Raw genomic sequence first — 23,108 nt, 5'->3', positions numbered from 1 at the left:
AGGTTACTGAAATTTTAAAAACTATTAGAGTCTACTCAGAGAAATTTCTCTTCAAAATATATCCAAGGACCCCCATTTGAGATACTGCATTACAGTATGACTGTAGAGGTTCTATTGAAAACATTCACCATATCACACAATATCCCATTTAAGAGGAAAATGCCTCAAACCACAGTGCCAGGAAAGGCTGTTTCTCACTACTGATGATGGTTTCTATCTTGTAAGTCAAGTGAATCTCTTGGAACCTTCGGCTAATATAACTTGAGAGCTCAGTATACAGTCTTCTTTAAATAACTGCATAGAATCTAATGGTCTGCGCTACCATAATCAAGCACACACTATAAAAATCAAACATTACAAAAGAAAATACGCTGAATAGAAGGTATCCTTCCCACCAGGCATCCAGTTCCCCACTCCCCAGTGATCATTATTACTGACCAGCTTCTTTGGTGTCTTTCTGGAGAACTCCTAAATGCACTCTCTCTAGAAACACACACACAATGGTATTATATTTGTATCAGTAAATTACTTCAAATTCTCCTTAGAATGAGCTAGGCCATGAGTATTTCCTTCACTGGTCCTAATATTTTAGAAATTACAGTGGTTTTTTGTTTGTTTTTTTTTTAGTTGTTTTTTGTTTTGTTTTGTTTTTATTGATTTTGGCTGTGCTGGGTCTTAGTTGCAGCATGCAGGATCTTCGTTGTGGCACTCGGGATCTTCGTCGCAGCATGCAAACTCTTAGTTGCAGCATGCGTGTGGGATCTAGTTCCCCGACCAGGGATCAAACCCAGGCCCCCTGCATTGGGAGCACGGAGTCTTACCCACTGGACCACCAGGGAAGTCCCAAAATTACAGTGTATTAGAATTAAATAATTTTAGGGATAGAAGGATGTTAAACCATCAAGTCCCTTACCACTTTACAGAGGAAGAAACTGTGACCGGGAAAGACTTGCCTAAAGTCTCAAGGCTAATTAGTACTACCAGAAATAGAACTCAGGTCTGCTTACTCCAAACCCTTTCTTTATCCAAGGTGTACTCAAATTTCTTTACATTTTCCACAGTCATCAGGTGATTAATTTGTCTTAACCGTATGAAATTAGAAGCAAGAAGTTCCCCTTGTAACAGAGTTTTTCTCAGGGGATGAACGACTGATTATTTGCAATTAAGTCTGTTTAGTCACCATCGATACACAGATCTGTCTGCACCAAACACAGCAACATATTGGGTTGGCCAAAAACTTCATTCGATTTTTTTCCCTCAGATGGCTCTGGTAGGGCTTAGTTGTCTTTAACTTCAATTGAAACAATTTTGTCAGACTGTATTGTGACAGCTATCATATCAGCATGCATTTAAAAACAAAACTTATCAAAATTGGTGATTTCTCTGTAGCCATTTTAGTATTGAAGATGGAAGAAAAAAAGCAACATTTTTGGCATATTATGCTTTCTTATTTCAAGAAAGGGAAAAACGTAACTGAAACGCAAAAAAAGGTTTGTTCAGTATATGGAGAGGGTGCTGTGACTGATCAAACATATCAAAAGTGGTTTGTGAAGTTTCGTGCTAGAGATTTCTCCCTGGACGATGCTCCACGGTCAGGTAGACCAGTTGAAGTTGATAGCGATCAAATCGAGACATTAATTGAGAACAATCAATGTTATACCATGCGGGAGATAGCCGACATACTCAAAATATCCAAATCAAGTGCTGAAAACCATTTGCACCAGCTTGGTTATGTGAATCGCTTTGATATTTGGGTTCCACACAAGTTAAGGAAAAAAACCTTCTTGACCCAATTTCCACAGGTGATTCTCTACTGAAATGTAATGAAAATGTTCCGTTTTTAAAACAAATTGTGACGGGCGATGAAACGTAGATATTGTACAATAAAGTGGAACAGAAGACATCATGGGGCAAGCGAAATGAACCACCACCAACCACACCAAAGGCCAGTCTTCATCCAAAGAAGGTGATGTTGTGTATACGGTGAGATTGGAAGGGAGTCGTCTATTATGAGCTCCTTCCAGAAAACCAAACGATTAATTCCAACAAGTACTGCTCCCAATTAGACCAGCTGAAAGCAGCACTTGATGAAAAGTGTCGGGAATTAGTTAACAGAAAACGCATAATCTTCTATCAAGATAATGCAAGACCGCATGTTTCTTTGATGACCAGGCAAAAACTGTTACAGCTTGGCTGGGAAGTTTTGATTCAACCGCTTTATTCACCAGACATTGCACCTTCAGATTTCCATTTATTTTGGTATCTATAAAATTCTCTTAATGGAAAAAATTTCAGTTCCCTGGAAGACTGTAAAAGGCACCTGGAACAGTTCTTTGCTCAAAAAGATAAAATGTTTTGGGAAGATGGAATTATGACGTTGCTTGAAAAATGGCAGAAGGTAGTGGAACAAAACAGTGAATAAAAAGTAAACAACTTTACTGTTCAATAAAGTTCGTGGTGAAAATGAAAAAATGTGTCTTCTATTTTTACTTAAAAACCGAATGAACTTTTCGGCCAACCCAATAATCGATCATCCCTAACATTCTTGGTAATTTCCAAGAAACAAAGTTGAAATTTAGGGTAGCTACACAGCCCTTCGAATCATCAAAAGAAAAAGAAATGTTATATTACAGAGTCCCCAGATTTTGGTATCGATACCTGTTCATCAGCAAACATGTCTGTTTACTATATGCCTAGCACTTGGCTCAATGTTGAACATCAATGTATTGAACACCTAATGGAATTAATAGACATGCTCAATACATAATTGTCCTCAATAAACTAACAGGAAATTAAGACATGAAAATGAGTAATTAAAATACATTGTGATTGGAACTTCCCTGGTGGCTCAGTGGATAACACTCTGCGCTCCCAATGCAAGGCGCCCGGGTTCGATCTCTGGTTAGGGAACTAGATCCCACACGCATGCTGCAACTAAGAGTTCACATGCCACAACTAAGGAGCCCACGTGCCAAAACTAAGGAGCCCAAGTGCTGCAACTAAGACCCCGTACAACCAAATAAGTAAATAAATATTTTTTTAAAAAACCAAAAAACATCGTGATCAATACTGTATTTGTTATACCAACCCTAAAAGGAGGAAAAAACAATTCCTAGGAGAATTCAGGAGACTTCCATAAGTGGGTGATACTTCAGCAGGGTCTAGAAGACTATGTAGTAGTGCGGTTACTTAAGTTTTTGTTTATTTAATGAATTCAGTTTCAAAGAGAAAGATAAACTAAATCATATAGGTACAGTCTTTGGCAATTACAGTGAAGGTTGCAAACTGGTAGCACACTGTGTTATAAAAATATTGAATATGAACTCTTTAGATAGGCCATGGAAACTCCAGTATGACATATGACCCAAGAGATCTACTTCTCTCATTCATATAAGCTGCCCAGCTTCCAAAGACATATTTGAGTTTGCATCCCCCGACAAACTTAATGCCAAAGATAAGGGAGATGGAAAGAAGAGAGTAGAAGAAAAAGACATCTTAAAAACCTTCTGAGTTTTCAAGCCATTACATGGGCTTACAGTTTCTTGTTTAAAGGTATTTTCCAGTTTTGGAATCAGAAAACTTACAAAACTAGGAAACGAACAGGAAAAAGAAGGAAATAATAAAAAGACAGCTTTAGATGCTGAGTGAGGTTAGGCTCACTGAAGAACTAAGGGAACTCACCTGCTGCCACCAAACTCAAAGTGCAAGTAATATGAATCCATGCCTCAGAAAAATTACATATTACTATACATCCTGGACCACCAAGATCCTTCTAAAACCATTAATCTGCATGTGTCAGTGTATGGATTATTATATAAGTGTCTGGATTATCACATAATATGATTAAGTGACTTGATAGAAATAGCACAAGGATCTATACCTAGATCAGAATTGAGACAGTCAGTAAGGTAATGCTCATTGGAGGAATTGATCCCTACCTAAGAAATTATAATGCAAGGTAAAAAAGAGGGAGATGGGCAGTCCAAAAGACAGAGGGTCTGAAAGAGCACAGTACAGTCAAGGATACGGGGAAAAGGTAAGGCTAAAGGGTTAAGAGGGGTTGGTCACAAAAACTTGCTCTGATAAGGAGTCTGGATTTTACCCAGAGGATTTTAAACTGGGGAGTGCTATGATTAGATAGGGAAGTCAAAAAGATCACTCTTGGCAGCAGTGTGATACATGACGTAGAATAAGGAAATAATAATGGGTAGACAACTAGGGAATCTGCAGCAGTCATCTAAATGAGAAGAAACCAGAACTAAGGGACAGAAGAGGTGGGGGAAAGCAGGCAAATTTGAGAAATATTAAAGGTAAAACAGATGGGAATGCAACACCAACCAGAAGAACAGTGTCATCCAAATTTCTGGTTTGGGTTACAGGGTTTTGTCATTCATCAAGACAGAGAATACAAAAGTAACACATTTAAAGGGAAGATGAGGTCAGTTCTGAGCCTGTTACAGGTGCCTGGGAAACAGTCCAGTGAAGATTACCAGTAGGTTGCTGGCTATCATCCAGCGCGAGGACGAATTTTCTCCTACTTAGCAAGGAGCTGGCAGCCGAAACCCTGGGCATAGGCATATGCTTCCAGGAACAATGCGTAGGATGAAACACAAGAGGGCTAAGGATGTACTCTTTGGTAAGTCAAAGAGTGGTCACCGAAGAGAGGCCTAAGGGAACTGAGGAGTGGCCAGAAAGGTAGAGAAAAACCAAGAAAGTGTGTCACAGAACTCCGGGGAAGATGGTTCAGGAAGCAAATGTTGTACGGTTTATCCCATTTACTCAATTCTTCTCCCTCTCTCTTCCCTCTCCCATCCTTGCCACATTTTCCCCCATTGAAACCCCAGGAAGATAAAAGTTACTCTGTGATCAATTATGCAGCTACACTGTATCCTGACCAACTACTACAGAGGAAAAACAAAATCAAGGTCATTATAATATTTCCTAACATTTACTGAAAGTTTACTACATGCTAAGAACTCTGCTAAGCACTTGGGGTGAACGATCTAATCCTTAAAACAAACATGCAGTAAAAGAGTACTACTGTTGAACCCATTTATTAGGTGAGGAAACAGTCTCAGAAGGGTTAAGTATTAATACTTTGTCCATGTTCACAAAGCATGGCAGGTATGGGATATGAACTCTAGTCACTTCCAACTCCCCAAATTAAAATAACTATAAAGCCTGACAAGGAAAATATGAAAGAAATACAAAATCCAATCTGGGGACTTTCCTGGCAGTCCAGCGGTTAAGACTCCATGCTTCCAGTGCAGGCAGTATGGGTTGAATCCCTGGTCGGGGAACTACGATTTCCACATGCCATGCAACGTGGCCAGGGGGCGGAGGGGGGAGGAACTAATCTGATTCAAGGACTGGCAGTGTTTGACAGACTGACAGTATAAATGTATTTTAAATATCTAAGAAAATTTAATTCACTAACAAAGGGGTATGAAGGAATTTAATCAGTTAAGCTTGAATTAACATTAATTAAAGAGCAAGTGAAAGTTACTGTTCTTATTTCTATGTATAAATTACAATGCTTACAAGTACAATAACAAGACTAAAGAAAAACTAGGTTTTTAAATTTGCCACTTAAATAAATTGAACATTAATTTGAAACCCAAGTAATTTTTAGTCCTTTTCATGAACAAAAGCCCCACTCAGACATTACAAAACACACATAACTGAACTGCTCTGTTAACCACTACTTGCTCTACAACAGCATTCTTCAAAGTAGAACTTCTGAAAGCTAAGTGCAAGTGAATAAGCAGGAAATGTTAGTTGAAATGTCAAACTTAAGTAACTCTCACAGTATACGGGCATGACGCTTTCTGGAAGGTTTCACAAGTACTGTTCATAGTGCCTAGGGATGCCTCTGAGAAGGGGAACTTGGAAGATGAGGGAGAGAGAATTACCTTTTACGTATATTTTTAGTACTAACATTTGAATATTTTAACATGTACATGTATCATTCAAATGCATACATGATTTTAAATGAAGCAAATTTAAAAATATACACACTGGGGCTTCCCTGGTGGCGCAGTGGTTGAGAGACCGCCTGCCGATGCAGGGGACACGGGTTCATGCCCTGGTCCAGGAAGATCCCACATGCCGAAGAGCGGCTAGGCCCGTGAGCCATGGCCGCTGCACCTGCGCGTCCAGAGCCTGTGCTCCACAACGGGAGAGGCCACAACAGTGAGAGGCCCACGTATCACAAAAAAAAAAAAAATTTTAAATAAAAAATAAAATAAAAATATACACATTGATTAAAAAACATAAAGCCATTATTTTTTCCATTTTCTAAAAAGATGCTTTCTCAAATTTCCCTTCTCCTTCCCACCACAGTCAGCCACTATTGAGAATCACTGCCTCAGAGCTTCACAACTGCTACCAACAGCACTATTGCTAACTGGGTATGAACTATAGGAAGAAAAAGGATCTTCTATCACTTCCACCAACTAGTAGCAAGATCCTGGGCCAGGCTAACTCCCCAGAATGGAGAAACAGAGAAACACCAGTTGGAAGTCACTGTATATTCAGCCCCTGTTAACAAAGCAAGCAGGTCCAGGTGGGAAGCAAGGTGCGCTGGAGAGCAGTGGTCTCACAGACAGCAGCAGAAGCACTGATTCAGGAACTGGCCGCATTCCTTGAAAGGTGGGTAAAGCATTCAAATCAATTGAGGCATGGAAAGGGGCACCAGAACAGAAGCATTCCTGTGAAAGCTCTCCCCCACACTTCCCCACCTTTCCTTTTAGAGGAACACTGGAAGTCCTGGAACTATTCCATATACTGATGTACTGCTGATACACCAAATGGAAGACATTCTCTTTATTAATGGGGTATTACTAATGCATTTATAATACTGCATTAAGCCACCTGTCAACCAGTGTTTGAAAACTAATTGATGGTTATTTGTCAATCAATATTTGAGAACTCTTGAACAATTTATAGCAGCCGGGTTTTAACTTCTCCCCACACACAAAAGCTCAGTTCACTTTCAAAAAGCCAAAAATGTGGAACCCTACTAATGCTTCTACTGCTTAAATCATGCTTATCCACAAATCTCCATTCCCCTATGCCTAGCCAGTCCAGAACACCATCAACCCTGGCCAAATATGCTCTAACAATCATGAAACTAGTCTCTATGCTCTGTCCAGTTCATTCTCCACAGTAATGACAATCAAATTTTTTGACTGCACACCAGTCAATCAATCAACACGCACAACCCCAACATGTGTTCACCAATAAATATGATAAAGATACTAATATATATAAATACTACAAAAAACAGTCATTCATTTCCAAATGTAATAATGATTGTAATAATGGTTTTTATATGGGAAAATATAAAAACCATTACTGCTATCACTAAGATGTTAATATCAACCTTGTTTTAAAAATATTTAGTGTGATCCATATGATCAAATATTTATTATGCTTGAAAAATCTCATTTTAATACTTTGTGACAAAGCAATCTGAAAGCCTGGTTTCAAATCAATACTTGGTTTTAATGGTTATCATAGTCCAAAAGAAATATGGGTCCAAAAGGAAGAAGCACTACGGTTGTGCTTACTAAAGAGTGGTATTTCTTTTTCCAACCCCATCCAATTATACAAACATTTCCCTTCAAATTTGGCTAGCAAATGTCTATCTTCCCTTGAAAAGGAAACGACTCTTGAAATTACTCTTGAAAACTAGTCAGAAGATTTTACTTTTTAAATTTCTAACAAATGGATGTGAAACCCACTAAAACTAAGAGCAAGAGTAACTCTATAATAAACCCTTATATACCTATTATCCAGCTTCAATGATTATCAGTAATGGTAAATAACCTACAACCCTCAGACACAATGAATTATCTTAGAGCAAATTCCAGACATCCTATCATCTCATCCATAAATACTTCAGTACATATCTCCAAGGGAAAAGAGTTTTTTCTTTTAATATAACTATACTATTATCATATCTTTAAAAACTTAAAACAATAGTTTAAAAATCATTTAATATATTAAGTGGTATTCAAATTACTCCCAATTGTCTCATAAATACCTTTTTACAGTTAAATTGTATGACACAGGATCTAATCAAGGTCTACACATTACATTTAGTTAATATGTCTCAAGTCTTTTCTAACCTGTAATAGTTTCTCCACTTTTTTTCTTGCCATTTATTTGAAGTAACTGGGTTCATTTGTCCTACTGGATTTCTCACATTCTGAATTTTCTAATTACATTCTATAAGCTGATTGTTAGATCTAGATGTTTAATTAGAGTCAGGTTTGATTTGATTTTGGTAGGGAAAGACTATTTCATGAATGGTGTTATATTTTTCCTATTGTACCACATGAGAGGAACATAAAGTTTGGTTGTACCCATTTTAGAGATGTTATGACTGATTAGAAGATTGTCATTCTGATTCTTCTATTATAAAGTTCCCTACTGGTTTTAATTGCAACTGATGATCAATGTCTAGGTCTTTTATTTCATTAGATCATCTGGAAATTTTTTTAGAAATACATTTGGAGATGTTTATCAGGTAAGAAATTTATGCTTCCAAGTTTTTCATGTGTAAAAATATGAGAGTTCTTATAGATGCAACAAAATCACAATGAGCCCATGAGTCACTGGGGAAATGCAAATCAAAACTACAATGAACTATCACTTCATACCACTAAGATAGCTACAGTCAAAAAGACAGCATAACAGGGGACTTCCCTGGTGGCACAGGGGTTAAGAATCCTCCTGCCAATGCAGGGGACACAGGTTCAAGCCCTGGTCCGGGAAGATCCCACATGCCGCGGAGTAACTAAGCCTGTGAGCCACAACTACTGAGTCTGTGCTCTAGAGCCTGCGAGCCACAACTACTGAGCCCACATGCCGCAACTACTGAAGCCCGCGTGCCTAGAGCCCGTGCTCCACAACAAGAGAAGCCACCGCAGTGAGAAGCCCGCGTGCCGCAAGGAAGAGTAGCCCCCGGTCGCCGCAACTAGAGAAAGCCCGCACACAGCAAAGAAGACCCAATGTAGCCAAAAATAAATACATAAAATAAATTTTAAAAAAAAAAGACAGCATAAATATTGGTGAGGATGTGAAGAAACTGGAACCCTTGTGCATTGCTGCTGGGAATGTAAAATGGCACAGGTGCTTTACAAAACAGTTTGGCAATTCCTCTAAAGTTAAACAGACCCATTTAACCCAGCAATTCCGCTCTATATCCAAGAGAAATGAAAACGTATGCCCGCACATGTACTTGTGCATGAATGCTCACAGCAGCATTAATCGTAATAGCCAAAAAGTGGAAACAACTCAAAAATTCACTAACTGATGAATAGATAAACAATATATCTAAACAATGGATTATTTATTCAGCTATAAAAAGGAATGAATGAATTCATGCTACATGAATGAACTCCCCAAAACATTATGCTAATTAAAAGAAGTCAGTCAACAAAGGCCACATTTTATATGATTCCATTTATATAAAATGTCCAGAACAGGCAAATAGAAAGAGTAGGGGCTGCCAGAGGCTGGAGGGAGGGTGGAATGGGGAGTGAAGGTAATGGGTGCAGGGTTTCTCCTTGGTGTGATGAAAATGTTCTGAAATTAGATAATGGTGATGGTTGCACAACTCCACAAATACACTAAAAATCACTGATTGTACACTTTAAAAGGCTGAATTTTATAGTATGTAAATTATATCATGATAAAGCTTCTTTTTTAAATTACAAGGAAAATGTTATCCCATAGCATACTTGTAAGAAAAAAGACGTTACTTTCTCATTCACTGTTAAAGTAACATCTTTACTTGAAGAGACAGATTAAGGATATTAACTTCTCAAATAATATTAGCTAGATAGCCATTTATCACAGAAAAAGTAGGCTTTTTTTTTTTGGTAGAAGTAAAATGTATAACATCAACAACTCCACCACAAGATAACCAACAAGATAACCTGCCTCAATAGTTCATGAAGAGGCAATGAACGCATTTCATTTTTCATTCAAGTGTATGTTCTGTTTACACTTAGACAATTATTCCATACAACATTGTTATGAAGGCAGTCATTTACTATTAAGAATGTTTTCTCCAGTATAACTTTCTCCAGTAGCTCACAAAAGAAGTGATTTTTCTTGGATTTCTTTTAATAAAGAGAATCTAGCAAATACTAAGGCATGCTAGAAGCTTCTATACTTTTAAAAGTATGTAACAAACCTCCAACACTGAAAAATTTATTCTAATATTGCTTGTTCAAATCTTCAGCAACATTTACTACATCTTACAAGAGTATCTGCAAACAAAATTTAGTCTTAGTTTCTTGATATATTATTTTCCATACACTATATCAACCTTTTTGTGGGTGCAGGCAGTGCGGACAGGAGAACCTGCCAATGGTATGTGCCTTTTGTTCATTTATAAGAACAGAAAACCTTGAAATAGATACTTTAATCATTAGGCTAGTAAAATTATGTACAGTATCTGATTGAATAGCCTATGTCTTTTTTTCTTTTCTTTTTGGCTGCACCCCATGGCTTGGGGGGATCTTAGTTCCCCCACTAGGGATTGAACCTGGGCCACGGCAGTGAAAGCGCTGAGTCCTAACCACTGGACTGCCAGGGAACTCCCCAGGCTATGGCTTTAAACATCATTGGGGGAAAAAAAACATGCAGAGCTTCTCTTTATGCTCCAGATGCTTAGTTTTCAAATGTCTTGTTGTTAGTGATAGCCTCATATTTTACTATTTAATATCTCAGGTTCTATATAATCTTAAAACAAGATTCCTATAATGACAGAGGATGTAAGTCTATGTTTCAAACAGAGTTCTTGATACCTTCCAATGTAATACGAGCTGACTTATTTAATCTGACTTAATAGCTCACTGAGCGGGACTTCCCTAGTGGTCCAGTGGTTAAGACTCCAAGCTCCCAATGCAGGGAGCCCAGGTCTGATCCCTGGTCACAGAACTAGATCCCACATGCATGCTGCAAATAAGACTAGGTGCAGCCAAATAAATAAATAAATACTAAAAAAAAAAAAAACTGCTCACCAGAACTTCATAATAGGAGCTAGACAAGGGTCAGCTCTGCCATTTTGTTTGTTTCCTTGTGCTTGCGTTATTAATATTTTCTTCAATCACTGGTTTCTTTGCAGGGATCTTTTTAAGCCACTTGTTCATTTTGTGAAGGTTAGTTTAATGAAAGCTTAATAATATAGACTGTTATCAATATGTTGCAATACACTGAAAGCAAATGTATATATACAGGGATTTCCCTGCTGGTCCAGTGGCTAAGACTCTGCACTCCCAATGCAGGGGGCCTGGTTCGATCCCTGGTAGATCCCACATTCTGCAACTAAGAGTTCACATGCCGCAACTAAAGATCCCACATACCACAACAAAGATCTCTTGTGCCACAACTAAGACCCAGGTCAGACAAATAAACAAATAAATTTAAAAAAATTTTTAAATATATATACAAAATGTATATATACAGCTCTGCTTGCTTACTGCAGGACTCCCCTCTTACTTCTGGACACCCAAACACTGTTTGACCTACAGACCCAAGAAGATGCCAGTGACAGTCCCTAAATGTAATGTTTTATCATTTTTTAGATAAAAACAATAAAAAGTTCAGCATCCCAGCATCTTATCCACCTCACTTGGAAAACTACTGCTCTGGATTGCAGCCACAGTGAACTTTTCACAACTGCAAATCAGATCAGTTCACTCCTCTTTTAAATCCTTCAATGGCTTAGCCCTGCCTTCACGATAAAGTCCAAAATCCTTACGTGGTGTATAGGGCCCTCAACTCTGGCCCCTGCTTCTCTCTAGTCCAGTGGTTCTCAACCCTGGCTGCATATTAGAATCACCTAGGGAATTAAAACATACATATACATATATATATATACGTAAGGTACCAATTTCTTCCTAGCTCAGGGTCTCTGTGTTGTTTAAACTGCAAGCATTGTTGAACTTCTCTGGTGCTCCCAAGACATCTTATTCTTCCCCTTTGATCACATCTATAATTACCATCAGGTGATTAATGTCTGCCTTCTGCATTAGCCCATAAGGACAGACATCACAACCAAGTTACTGGAGTACCCAGTTATCTGGAGTATCCCTAACTACTAGCACAATGTCTGGTATTTTCTACTGAACAGCACCCAGTTTTCTATTTCATACCAGTATGATCTTATCCTAAATTTCCAAAATATTTCTGGCCTATCAACCATGTCTTTCTTCATAAAAAAGTTGACTTTAGCTACATAACACTTGGATATGATATAACACAGCACCGTACTTCATTCAAAATCTAAATGAGCTACTAAAACTCATTTAGTAGCTCATTTAGATTTTTTCTAAAGTTTTTCTAAAGAAATGTAAATTAAACCTAACTCAAAGTACTATTACATTTCTTTTAAATTAACAAAATCAAATATTAGGTTTTTTTAAATTTATTTTACTTTCGGCTGCGTTGGGTCTTCGTTGCTGCGTGTGGGCTTTCTCTAGTTGCAGCAAGCGGAGGCTACTCTTCATTACGGTGCACAGGCTTCTCACTGCGGTGGCTTCTCTTGTTGCGGAGCATGGGCTCTAGGCGCGCAGGCTTCAGTAGTTGTGGCACACGGCTCTCAGTAGTTATGGTGCACGGGCTTAGTTGCTCCACAGCATGTGGGATCTTGCTGTGCTCGAACCCGTGTCCCCTGCATTGGCAGGCAGACTCTCAACAACTGCGCCACCAGGGAAGCCCAAATACTCAGTTTTGTTTGTAACAGCATTGGCTGTATTGTCAGGAAATAGGGCCACAAAAATTGCTGATGATGTTGTAAACTAGTTCAACCTTTCTAGAGAGCAATTTGGCACTGAAACCATATTCTGATGCAGTGAACCCATTTTAGGGGTAAGAGTGCAAGAAAATAATCCAAAAGAAGTATTTGAACAAGGGTGCTCAGAAGTACCATTTATAATAGTAAAAAGGAGAAAGAAAAGGAAAATAAAAAACGATCGCACAAACTACAGCTATCAATGCATAGAATACTATTCTGTGATTTAAAATAATAAACAAAATGAGTAAATATAAAATATTTGATGTTATTCAAGAAAACAAAAATCATATGCTGTATTTACTTTACTCGCCATGTACATATAAAAGGTTTTAACTATAAAAAAAACTATGCCTATACACTGACACAAATGGATATGAATTTAAAGTAAATACAATTTCACATTTAATGGATTCTCTTTTCCACAGAGAATATATTAAAACAAATTTTAACACTGGGTTATTTGAGGGTTTGTTGCTCAATTGTATTGTTAGTGTTATATTATTGCTATTTTTGTTGTACTCAGACTCACTAAAAAAATTTCTTCAAATTTGTCATTTGGGAACATATTAGTTATTACATTAGAAGTAAAAAGACAAGATTGTATATTTGGCCAGATTCCTGCTTATAACTTAAGCTTCACCTGCACCTCATTTTTCCCACATGAAGGTGGAGAAAAACAATGCAACAATGTTTACAAACTGACTCTGAGAACCTCCAATGAAAGATGCTGGGCAAATACAAATATCAGAGCTGCTTAAAAAAATCACCACCACCCAGTGTTTTGCACAAGTCACTTTATCCTTCTGAGACTCAATGTCTCCTTCTGCAGATAGAAAGAAATAGGCTAGAATCACATGAGGGGAGGAGGTTAGATGAGGGAAAAGCACCTGAAAAAGCAGTCTATCTGAAAAAGCATCCCAGGCTACCCTGATAAATACTCTGATGAAGATCTGTTTGAGGTCCATTCACATTTTTGCAAAGAGGATAAGTTAGTACAACCCCCTCCAAGGGGTGGTAATTTGGCTACATGTCTACAAATTTAAAATGCACACGTATCCTTTGACCCAGTAATTCCACTTCTAAAAATATACAATTCAGGGGCTTCCCAGGTGGCGCAGTGGTTGAGAATCTGCCTGCTAATGCAGGGGACACGGGTTCGAGCCCTGGTCTGGGAGGATCCCACATGCCACGGAGCAACTAGGCCCGTGAGCCACAACTACTGAGCCTGCGCGTCTGGAGCCTGTGCTCCGCAACAAGAGAGGCTGCGATAGTGAGAGGCCCGCGCACCGCGATGAAGAGTGGCCCCCGCTTGCCACAACTAGAGAAAGCCCTCGCACAGAAACAAAGACCCAACACAGCCAAAAATAAATAAATAAAAAATATACAATTCAGGTAATTTTACACATGAGCTCTTAACAAAGTATGTAGAAGGATATTCATTATAATGTTGTAATAGAAAAACCTGGAAACAACTTAAATGTTGTTTGATCCAAAAACTAGTTACAAATAATAGTGCAGCCAAACAATGAAATAAGTAAAAGAATATCAATAAAATAAAAAGAATAAATAGCTCTATATGTACTAACATATAATGATTTCCTAAGTTAAGTAATGATTTTCCTACGTTAAGTAAAAAAGAGCAAGATATGGGAATTCCCTGGCAGTCCAGTGGCAAGGACTCCGTGCTTTCACTGCAGAGGGCCCAGGTTTGATTCCTGGTCAGGGAACTAAGATCCTACAAGCCAAGCCGAGCAGCAGTGAAAAAAAAGAAGAGCAAGATGTGACTGGTATGTACCATGGGGTAGGAGTACGGATAGGCAGATACATGTTTATACAGGAATAGTGTCTATGTAAAGCCACAGAAACTGGAAACTTCAACCATCTCTGGGGAGGTCAGGGTAGAAGGGAGGCATTTCTCTATACATACGCTTTCATACTGCTGGAATTTTTTCTCATAAGTATGACCTGTGCCCAAAACTCAGCAGTATTCTCTTTAGGCCTCACTCTGGGTCTAAGAGGCTATGATTCTGCCTCTGTGAAGCCTCACCATTGCCTCCTAAATTGGAAGGGTATTAACATCTGGCCCCATACTGCCCCTGAATGACCTTTCAAAAGCCTGGTGTGCCCAAGTCCCTGACCTCCTTTATCTTTTAGTTTTTTAATTTATTTTATTTTGTTTATTTTTATTTTTGGCTGCCTTGGATCTTTGTTGCTGTGTGCGGGATTTCTCTAGTTGCGGCGAGTGGGGGCTACTCTTCGTTGTGGTATGCAGGCTTCTCATTGCAGTGGCTTCTCTTGCTGTGGAGCACGGGCTCTAGGTGCGCCAACTTCAGTAGTTGCGGCACACAGGCTCAGTAGTTGTGGCTCGTAGGCTGTAGAGCACAGGCTCAGCAGTTTTGGTGCACGGGCTTAGGTGCTCCGCGGCACGTGGGATCTTCCCGGACCAGGGCTCGAGCCCGTATCCCCTGCATTGGCAGGCGGATTCTTAACCACTGCACCACCAGGGAAGTCCCCCTGACCTCCTTTAAAATCCCCCTTTAAAGTCTCCACTGCCCAAACTCTAACACAGCACTTACAGCCCTTCAAGCCAACCTAATCTCATCTCCCACTCTTCTTCCCTCTACCCTATCCAACTACGTTTAACCTCTCCCTGCTCCCCAAGGACAATGGGTTCCTTCCACCTCCAAGCCTGCCTGTGCTGCTCCTTCTTTCCTGTATCCTGTCCACCATACATAAACTCCTATCTATCCTTCATGACCCAAAGGCTCCCTTCCAGTCAAGTTTTCTCAGACCACCCAGGGAGGGAATGCTGTCTATACAGCCAGGCAGATACTCTGGAACTAGACTGCCAAGATTCAAATCCTGAGTATTCCCTCATCTGCACACTGTATGGGCTCAGTTTCCACCCTTGTCTAGTAAGAATCAGCCACCACATGATGGTAGAAAGAATTATATAAGATAATTCGTGGAAAGCATTTATTACCTAGCCTGACACAAGGCAAATAAAAGGTATTATTACACTCTCATAGTACCTGTGATATAAGTATTTGTATCCACTTGTCCTGCATTAAGCTGTGAGCCCCTCAAAGGTAAAGATGTGACTTCCTCACTTTTATTCTGTATGCCAAGCACTTCACCTGGCAAACAGAATACATGTGAACGTACTTCAGTCAGAGGACTGGCTTTTCTGGTTTCTGAATTTCACCTAGGTGGTAAATTAGTGTCTAAAAGGTACCCAGTGAACAGCCTCCTAGATTGTACCCTGCCCTACAGTACGCACATAGTCAGGCCACTTCAGGCAGGCAGAGGTGAAAAAGAGATGGTGGGGCTTTTAGCCTTTCAGAGACAGTCAAGCAGACTGAAGGCCAGTGGCATATGAGACCGGCCAGCTTCTGCCTGTTGATTACTTATGGAGGCTGGATGGGATGGACATGAAGAGATGGGGAATCAAGATACTAAAAGTCATAGGTGTGCACACCAAGCAGGAAACACTCAGGAAAGATTCTCTCAGGGGACTTCCCTGGTGGTGCAGTGGTTAAGAATCCGCCTGCCAATACAGGGGACACAGTTTCGATCCCTGGTCCGGGAACATCCCACATGCCACGGAGCAACTAAGCCCGTGTGCCACAACTACTGAGCTTGTGCTCTAGAGCCCGCGAGCCACAACTGCTGAGCCCATATGCCGCAACTACTGAAGCCCATGCACTCTAGGGCCCATGCTCCACAACAAGAAGGCACGGCAATGAGAAGCCCGTGCACCACAACAAAGAGTAGCCCCACCTGCTGCAACTAGAGAAAGCCCACGCACAGCAACGAAGACCCAACGCAGCCAAAAAAAAAAAAAGATTCCACTGAATTAAAAAAAAAAAAGATTTTCTCAGGAAGTGGGTACCTGGAAGTAAACATAAGTGGAAGAGATGGGACAGGACCTGTAAGACAATCGGGAGGAAGAAACCTCTCAATATGGAAGATGAACAGTTGAACAAGGCACAGCTCCTGCCCTCATCAAGCTTCTCAAATGAGAAGGGCTTTAAAGGAAGAGGTGGAGGTTGGCAGGTAAAGGTGGGGAGGAAAGAGGATCACACAAGCAAAAAAAGAGGCAGTCAAGCAATTCTGATTGGCCAGAGAGGGGGATGAAAGGAAGGAGAATTGAAGGATTCAGCTAAAAGTAAAAGAGTAAGTTGAAGCAAGACTGTCAAGTGCCCTGTAGGACCTGTTAAGGCATTTTGGGCTTCATTCACCCTATGGGAAAAGGAAAGCAAGGGAGTTTTAAGTAAACAAGTGACAGCATCAGATCTGTGTTTTGTAAAGGAGTGGCCAGGCAGGAAGATGTTCACCCATCTTCCACCACCAGTCCTCTCCTTGCCCACCATCTTCTGGTTCTAGAGCTGCCTTAATGGCAAGCAGGTGGCAAGAGAAGAGATCTTTCAGGAGATGTGACTGGTTCTAGAGCAGGGATTCCTACCCTGGGCAAAGGCTTCTGAAGGCATTCACCCTCCTAGAGAGGTCTTAAACATTCCTATTTTCCTGTCTTACAAACATCATTCACTGACCTCAAAAAAAAAACAAACAAACCCTCAACATTAGGCTCAGCTCTGCCATTATTATTTTTATCTTCAGGAAATACAATTAGGAACTAATTTTTCAAAAAACGGTATTCTTTGTGTTATTCACCAAAAGTAAAAAAAAAAAAAAGGAGGAGACCTGCATTCCCAATTGGCTCATTTTAAATTCTGGGCAGCTCTGAGCCCCTGCTTCCCTTCCTAAGCGGCCTCAACTGTAGGGAGTGGACGGTAAAGAGAGGGGCCCGGGGAAGAAAAGTTGGTCACTGTAAGAGCAAATTTTCTCGTGCCAGGAGTTTTCCTCTTTCTTCCCATTAAATGGACCTGAGCAAATTCTGTTCTCGCTGTCCAAATTTCTTCTTTCAGAATGAACTATGGCAGCGCCCCCGCCCGACCCCAGGAGGACACACGCAAAGTTCCTGGGCAGTAGAGAGGGGTCGGCGCCCGGGCCGGCGCGTTTCCGGGGACACCCCCCACCCCACCCCACCCACACAGACGGACAGCGTTTCCGGGGACACCCCCCACCACACACACACACACAGACAGCGCAAGGATGTGGGATCCCTGGAAAGCCGGATGGATCCGGCCCGGAAAAGAGGGATTTGGGATCGGGCCGGGGACCCCTCCCACCCGCTCCCGGGAGCCGCCCCCCCACCTCCGGAGCCCGCCTGGGCGGCGGCAGCCGCGAACACTCACCGAGTCCGGCGTTGGGCGGGACCGCTGGGGACGAGGACGGCGGCTCCGCCTCTGTGCCGCGGCGGCGTCTCGGCCCGCCACACGCCCTCAGGGCCGCCGCCCGGCCCACGGCTCGGAGCCCCGCGGCGGCGGCGGCGGCCTCGCCTCCATGGCGAGGGGAAGCGGCTGAGGGGCAGCGGCTGAGGGGCTACCGGGCGGGCGGCGGTGATGGCGGCGGCAGCCTCGGGTCCGAGCTGGAACGCGCGCGCGCGCGTCTCTGTCAGCGCCGCACTCGCCGCAGCCTCGCTCCCGACCCGGCCTTGGCTGTAAAGAGCCTCCTCATTGGTGGTTCAGAGACGGGCGCTGGTTGGCCCAGACAGAACGGGCGTCTCCTGGCCCTCCTGGGTCCCGCCCTTGCGCGCCTCCGAGCGCTCTCTCGCCTGCCAGCCTGGGGCGTAAGGCCGGGTCTCACTGTCACCGTCTCACTGATGGCCTGGGAGATGTGCACCCCAAGGCAGCGCACATGGACCCTGGGAGCACCGGCCGACCGTGCACCAACACCGTCCGCCTCTCTACTGTCCCACCTCCCTGGATGTGGGCCTTCTTCCCAGTTTACAGATGCGGAAACTGAGGCCAAACACAAGTTACACCAATGTCTAGCGATCAGGGCGGCCTGGAACTCAAAAATCGTCTTTCCACTCCTGTCTCCAAACGGGTTCTCTCGAACTCCCCCCTCCCTTTTTCTAATTGGTGCAAGGTATTTAAAGGACGGAGGCTCTCAGTGGGGAGGGAGAGGAACCTGCAAAACCGCTAGAAGAGGCCTAGCACCGTGGCTGTGGTCTTCCATCAAGTCAACCTAGCCATCCCCACTCGAGCCCCAGCGAAATCTCCCCAGCTTTCCAGATGCGCATATCCGGGCCTGGCTTGCACCGAGCCGGGTAGAAACACGACACACGGTGCTCTGCGGTGGGGGTGTTTGCGATAGGCCTGGCGGGGAAGGGGAGGTTCAAAGCGCCGAAAGGACCGGGAGATGCGTCTCCCCCTGAGGCCAGGGACCGGGGACCGGGTGGGAGGTGCGGAGCTCCTCCCCAGCTCACCCCGCCGCACGTGGCCACCTCAAAGCCATCGGTTGGTATGCCCGGCAACAGCGGGTTCCCAGGCTGCAGGACTTCAGGAATCGCTGAAGGCCGATTACACAGTCGTGGTGGGTGCCGGGTGAGACACTCCTCAGGTTGTAGTCCCCACGCAGGGTCCCACGGACGCACCGGGACCCGCACAGGGGGAGTGGCGGGGAGTCTGTAGGCTGGAGAAAGATTGTCCAGCAGTGTGCAAGCGGAGCTTGCTGGGAGACCCTTCATTCCTGACCCGCAGCCTGAGCTGCCTGGAGTTGGCGGTGGCGAGCCTCCCTCTCCCGTCCGTGGCCCGGAAGACAGTCCCACGTTCAACGCGCCCCATGGGAAGGGTCTGTGGCTGGTTGCAATCCATTTGCATGGCGGGGACATTTAGGCGAAGGAGCAGAAGCCCACATCAGTGACCACCTCCACTCCCCACTACCGCCTGCAGTTGGGGCGTCAATTTGGAACTCTATGCACCCCGCTGCCCCGATTTGTGGAATAAGCGTGTGCTGACCAGAGCCACGGACTGGGAATACCGGGTGCGGCGGGCGTCCTTCGGGGCATCCCCTCCCCAGCAGGGAAGTTCCTCCCTGAGTAGGAATTGTGTCTCCCACTCCCTCTCAGCAGGGCTGGCCCAAAAGTGTTGTGAAATGACCTAATCCTAGACGCCTCTGCCCGACAGACACTCCAGCCCAAAGACCCAGAGGCCACACACCCAGTCTCCTGTTAGAGCCCCAAGGGCAGCGAATGAGGGCAGGTCCTTATATATACCAACCACTTAGTTACCCAGAAAGTAGAAAAACTCCCTCTATCCACACACTGAACTGCCAAGGTGAAAAAGCCTGAACTCAAGGGTTTGGAAACCCTGAAAAATAATGACTGTGAGTGCTGGAGATACCTGGGTAGCTAGGATAGCAGTAGGCTAGAACTAATCTCCACCAGGCTTGCCCCACCTACATCTGACCTACACTACTATTTCTTAGTATGTTTCTTTTGGTTTATTTTTTTATTTATAGTTTTACTTATACTACCATAAAAGGGTTTCCCATGCTACTTATATTTCCTAACCTACATTAATATAAATATATATTAAAATAAAAAGCATTCATCCTTGAGGTCATCTGAAGGATCCCCACCAGATCTGACTACACTTGGGAAAATGCTGTGGTTGGGTGTGGTAGTCAGAGAGCCCTGGGGTTCAAGCCTTACCACTGGCTGCTTGACCCGAGTCTCCCTCTGCTACTCTTCCTGGAACCTCCCAAGGCTGCACCGAGAATTACAGGCATGTGCAGTTTGGTAAGTAACCCATCCTCAGGAAATGCAGTTCCTTCTCTCCATGAGACAGCTGCATTGGGGTCAGAGCATTTGTGGTGTGTGTGCAGGGGTGACAGGACCTCACACCAAGGAGAGACAGGGGCTTGCATATTCCATCCTGGGGACCCTGAGAAGGAAATTTCAGTTTGGCGACCACACAGACCCTATTTGCAGTGGGAGAGGACAGAGTCCCATCCTCAGCTGCCCACCTGTGGAGACCTGCCCAAACTCCCCATCCTACCTGATGCCCAGGGTGTCCACAGCTCCACCCATCACCACAAGGCAAAGGGCTATCTTCCAAGAGGAGAGGAGAGGAGAGGAAAGGAACTGAAAGAGGGTGGGGAGGCAGTCTTCTGCTCCAGACCCTGCTTTAGTTCCAGCCCAAAGGAGCACACACCTAGCGGTAGGCACTTGTCAGCCACCCCACAGGTGCCCCAGAAGTCACAGGTTTCATGAGAGAAGGATTAGACTAGAAGGAGAACTGGAGGGTGTGAGTAAAGGACTCCTGTTTCTTTAGGCAAGTCACTTCCCCTTTCAGGGCCTCCTTTCCCCATCTAGTAAATGGACCAATGAGTCATTTGTTCAACAAATACTTATTAAGTGCTGCCGACCATGAGCTGGACACAGCAGGGAATAAGACAGAAAAGGTCTCTGCTCTCAGGAACTTACAGTCTAGATGGGGAGACAGACAATAAACAAGTGAACAAAAAAATTTCCTAAATGCTCTAATGAAAATAAAGCAAGGCAGCATGATACGAAGTTGAAGTAAATGAGAGCCAAGTGACTTCCCAGGCCATTCACTGTTCTATTCCCAAGGGTCATTTGCCGGAGTTTTGTACCTAGAAGAAACTGCAGCCCCCTCACCCTGAGAAGATGGCTTATAGGAGCCTTTGCCCCAACTCTCACTCCAGGGATATCCATGGATATCCTAAACCAGAAGAAATGTTTCCAAATTCTCTGCCCCCAGGCCCAAAATCCTGGTCCAAGGCTCAATCCTAGTTCCTTCCATTGGCCATGATGACCCTACCTGTGACTGTAGGCCCAGGCCTGCTGTGCAAATCGCTCAGGGTAGAGAAGGCATTTTACACTAATTACAGTTGAGCAACCAAGGATTTGAAAAATAAATCTTAGTTGTTTTTTTTTTAATTTTTTTGTGCAGCAAACTAGTTGTTTTTAATATATCACTATTTAGGGACTTCCCTGGCAGTCTAATGGTTAAGACTCCAGGCTTCCAATGCAGGGGTTGTGGGTTCGATCCCTGGTCAGGGAAGTAAGATCCCACATGCCACATGGCATGGTCAAAAATAAAATAAAATAAAATAAAATCACTGTAAGTGTATAAGTGAGTTTGTCAAAACTCAGCAAACGTACAATTAAAAGCTGAGCATTATATATATTTTGCCTGAAAAGAAAAAATTGCACACAAATAATGAACTCCGGTTAATGAAATGCATTCTTAAGTATTTAGAGGGAGGTACTATACCAATGACTGCAACTTACTTCGAAATGCATCAAAAATAAGATGGATTAATAAAATGGATAGAGGGATAGAGAGATGTATGCAAATTAAGCATAGTAAAATGTTAATGGTAGAATCCAGGTGGTGGGTATACAGGTGTTCACTGTAAATTCTTTCAACTTAGCTGTATGTTTTTAAGTTTTCAGGATAAAATGTTGGTGGGGGGAGATCAAAGTTTATCTTTACTAGAAGGTACACAAAACTGCTTTTAATTTTCAAACAAGTCTCCCCATGGACAATTCCAGTGCTTCTCCACATGCATACACACTTTTTATAAAGTTGTAATCACTGTTTGTATGTCATCGTTCTCACATATTTCTAAAACTTCACGTGTACAGTGCTTTTTTAAAATTAATTAATTAATTAATTATGGCTGCGCTGGGTCTTCGTTGCAACACAAGGGCTTCTCTAGTTGCAGCATGTGGGTCCTAGAGCGTGCTGGGCTCAGTAGTTGTGGCCCGCAGGATTAGTCAAAGCATGTGGGATCTTAGTTCCCCAACCAGGGATTGAACCTGGGCCCCCTGCACTAGGAGTGCCGAGTCTTAACCACGGGACCACGAGGGAAGTCCCTACATGTACAGTGCTTAGAGTTTGTATATCATACGAGTAAATATGCTGTATGTTTGAGGACACAGGCTTTTATTGTGTACATTCTAAATGCACTGCCCAGGGCCCCCCTTCCAGAGAAAGAGGACTGGGTTGGATGGTTAAAACCCTTTTTCTAGTTAGAAAAGCTGGAGAAAGCATTTGTTAAAAGCACTGAAGGGAATTCCCTGGCGGTCACGTGGTTAGAACTCCACGCTTCCACTGCCAGGGGCACAGGTTCGATCCCTGGTCAGAGAACTAAGATCCCACATGCTACACAGCATGGCCAAGAAAAAAAAAGGCAATGAAGAGCTACCAGGGCAGTGGAGAACTGTGGGGGCAAGACTGAGGAGGAAAAAAAATCCCAGAGTGACCCCAGTATTGGGAACCTCCTTTCCTTTCCCTGAAGGTGTCTGCTGATTCTAAGAGGGAAGGCTGATAGATTGTGCCAGACTGTGATTCCAAACACTGGCCAAATTTCCAGTTTTACACACTCTTCCAGAGCCTTGCTACTCCTCTATCAA

General features: G+C 42.9%; 1 protein-coding gene across 2 annotated transcripts in view; it reads right to left on the bottom strand.

Annotated features, from left to right (window-relative positions):
• The window catches only part of PTPRA (protein tyrosine phosphatase receptor type A), a 185,461-nt gene extending 167,104 nt beyond the window's left edge, over positions 1 to 18,357 (bottom strand). For both annotated transcript variants that reach the window (XM_060031122.1, XM_060031121.1), the window contains exon 1: positions 18,073 to 18,357. The gene's annotated coding sequence lies outside the window, so the exon portion shown is untranslated. The remainder of the gene's footprint in view (positions 1 to 18,072) is intronic.
• Between the last annotated feature and the right edge of the window lie 4,751 nt (positions 18,358 to 23,108).

Source organism: Delphinus delphis, chromosome 15 (genome assembly GCF_949987515.2).
Source record: "Delphinus delphis chromosome 15, mDelDel1.2, whole genome shotgun sequence".
Classification (NCBI taxonomy): domain Eukaryota; kingdom Metazoa; phylum Chordata; class Mammalia; order Artiodactyla; family Delphinidae; genus Delphinus; species Delphinus delphis.
Note: the sequence above shows the minus strand (reverse complement) of the source record. Positions and strands in the feature narration are given on the sequence as shown.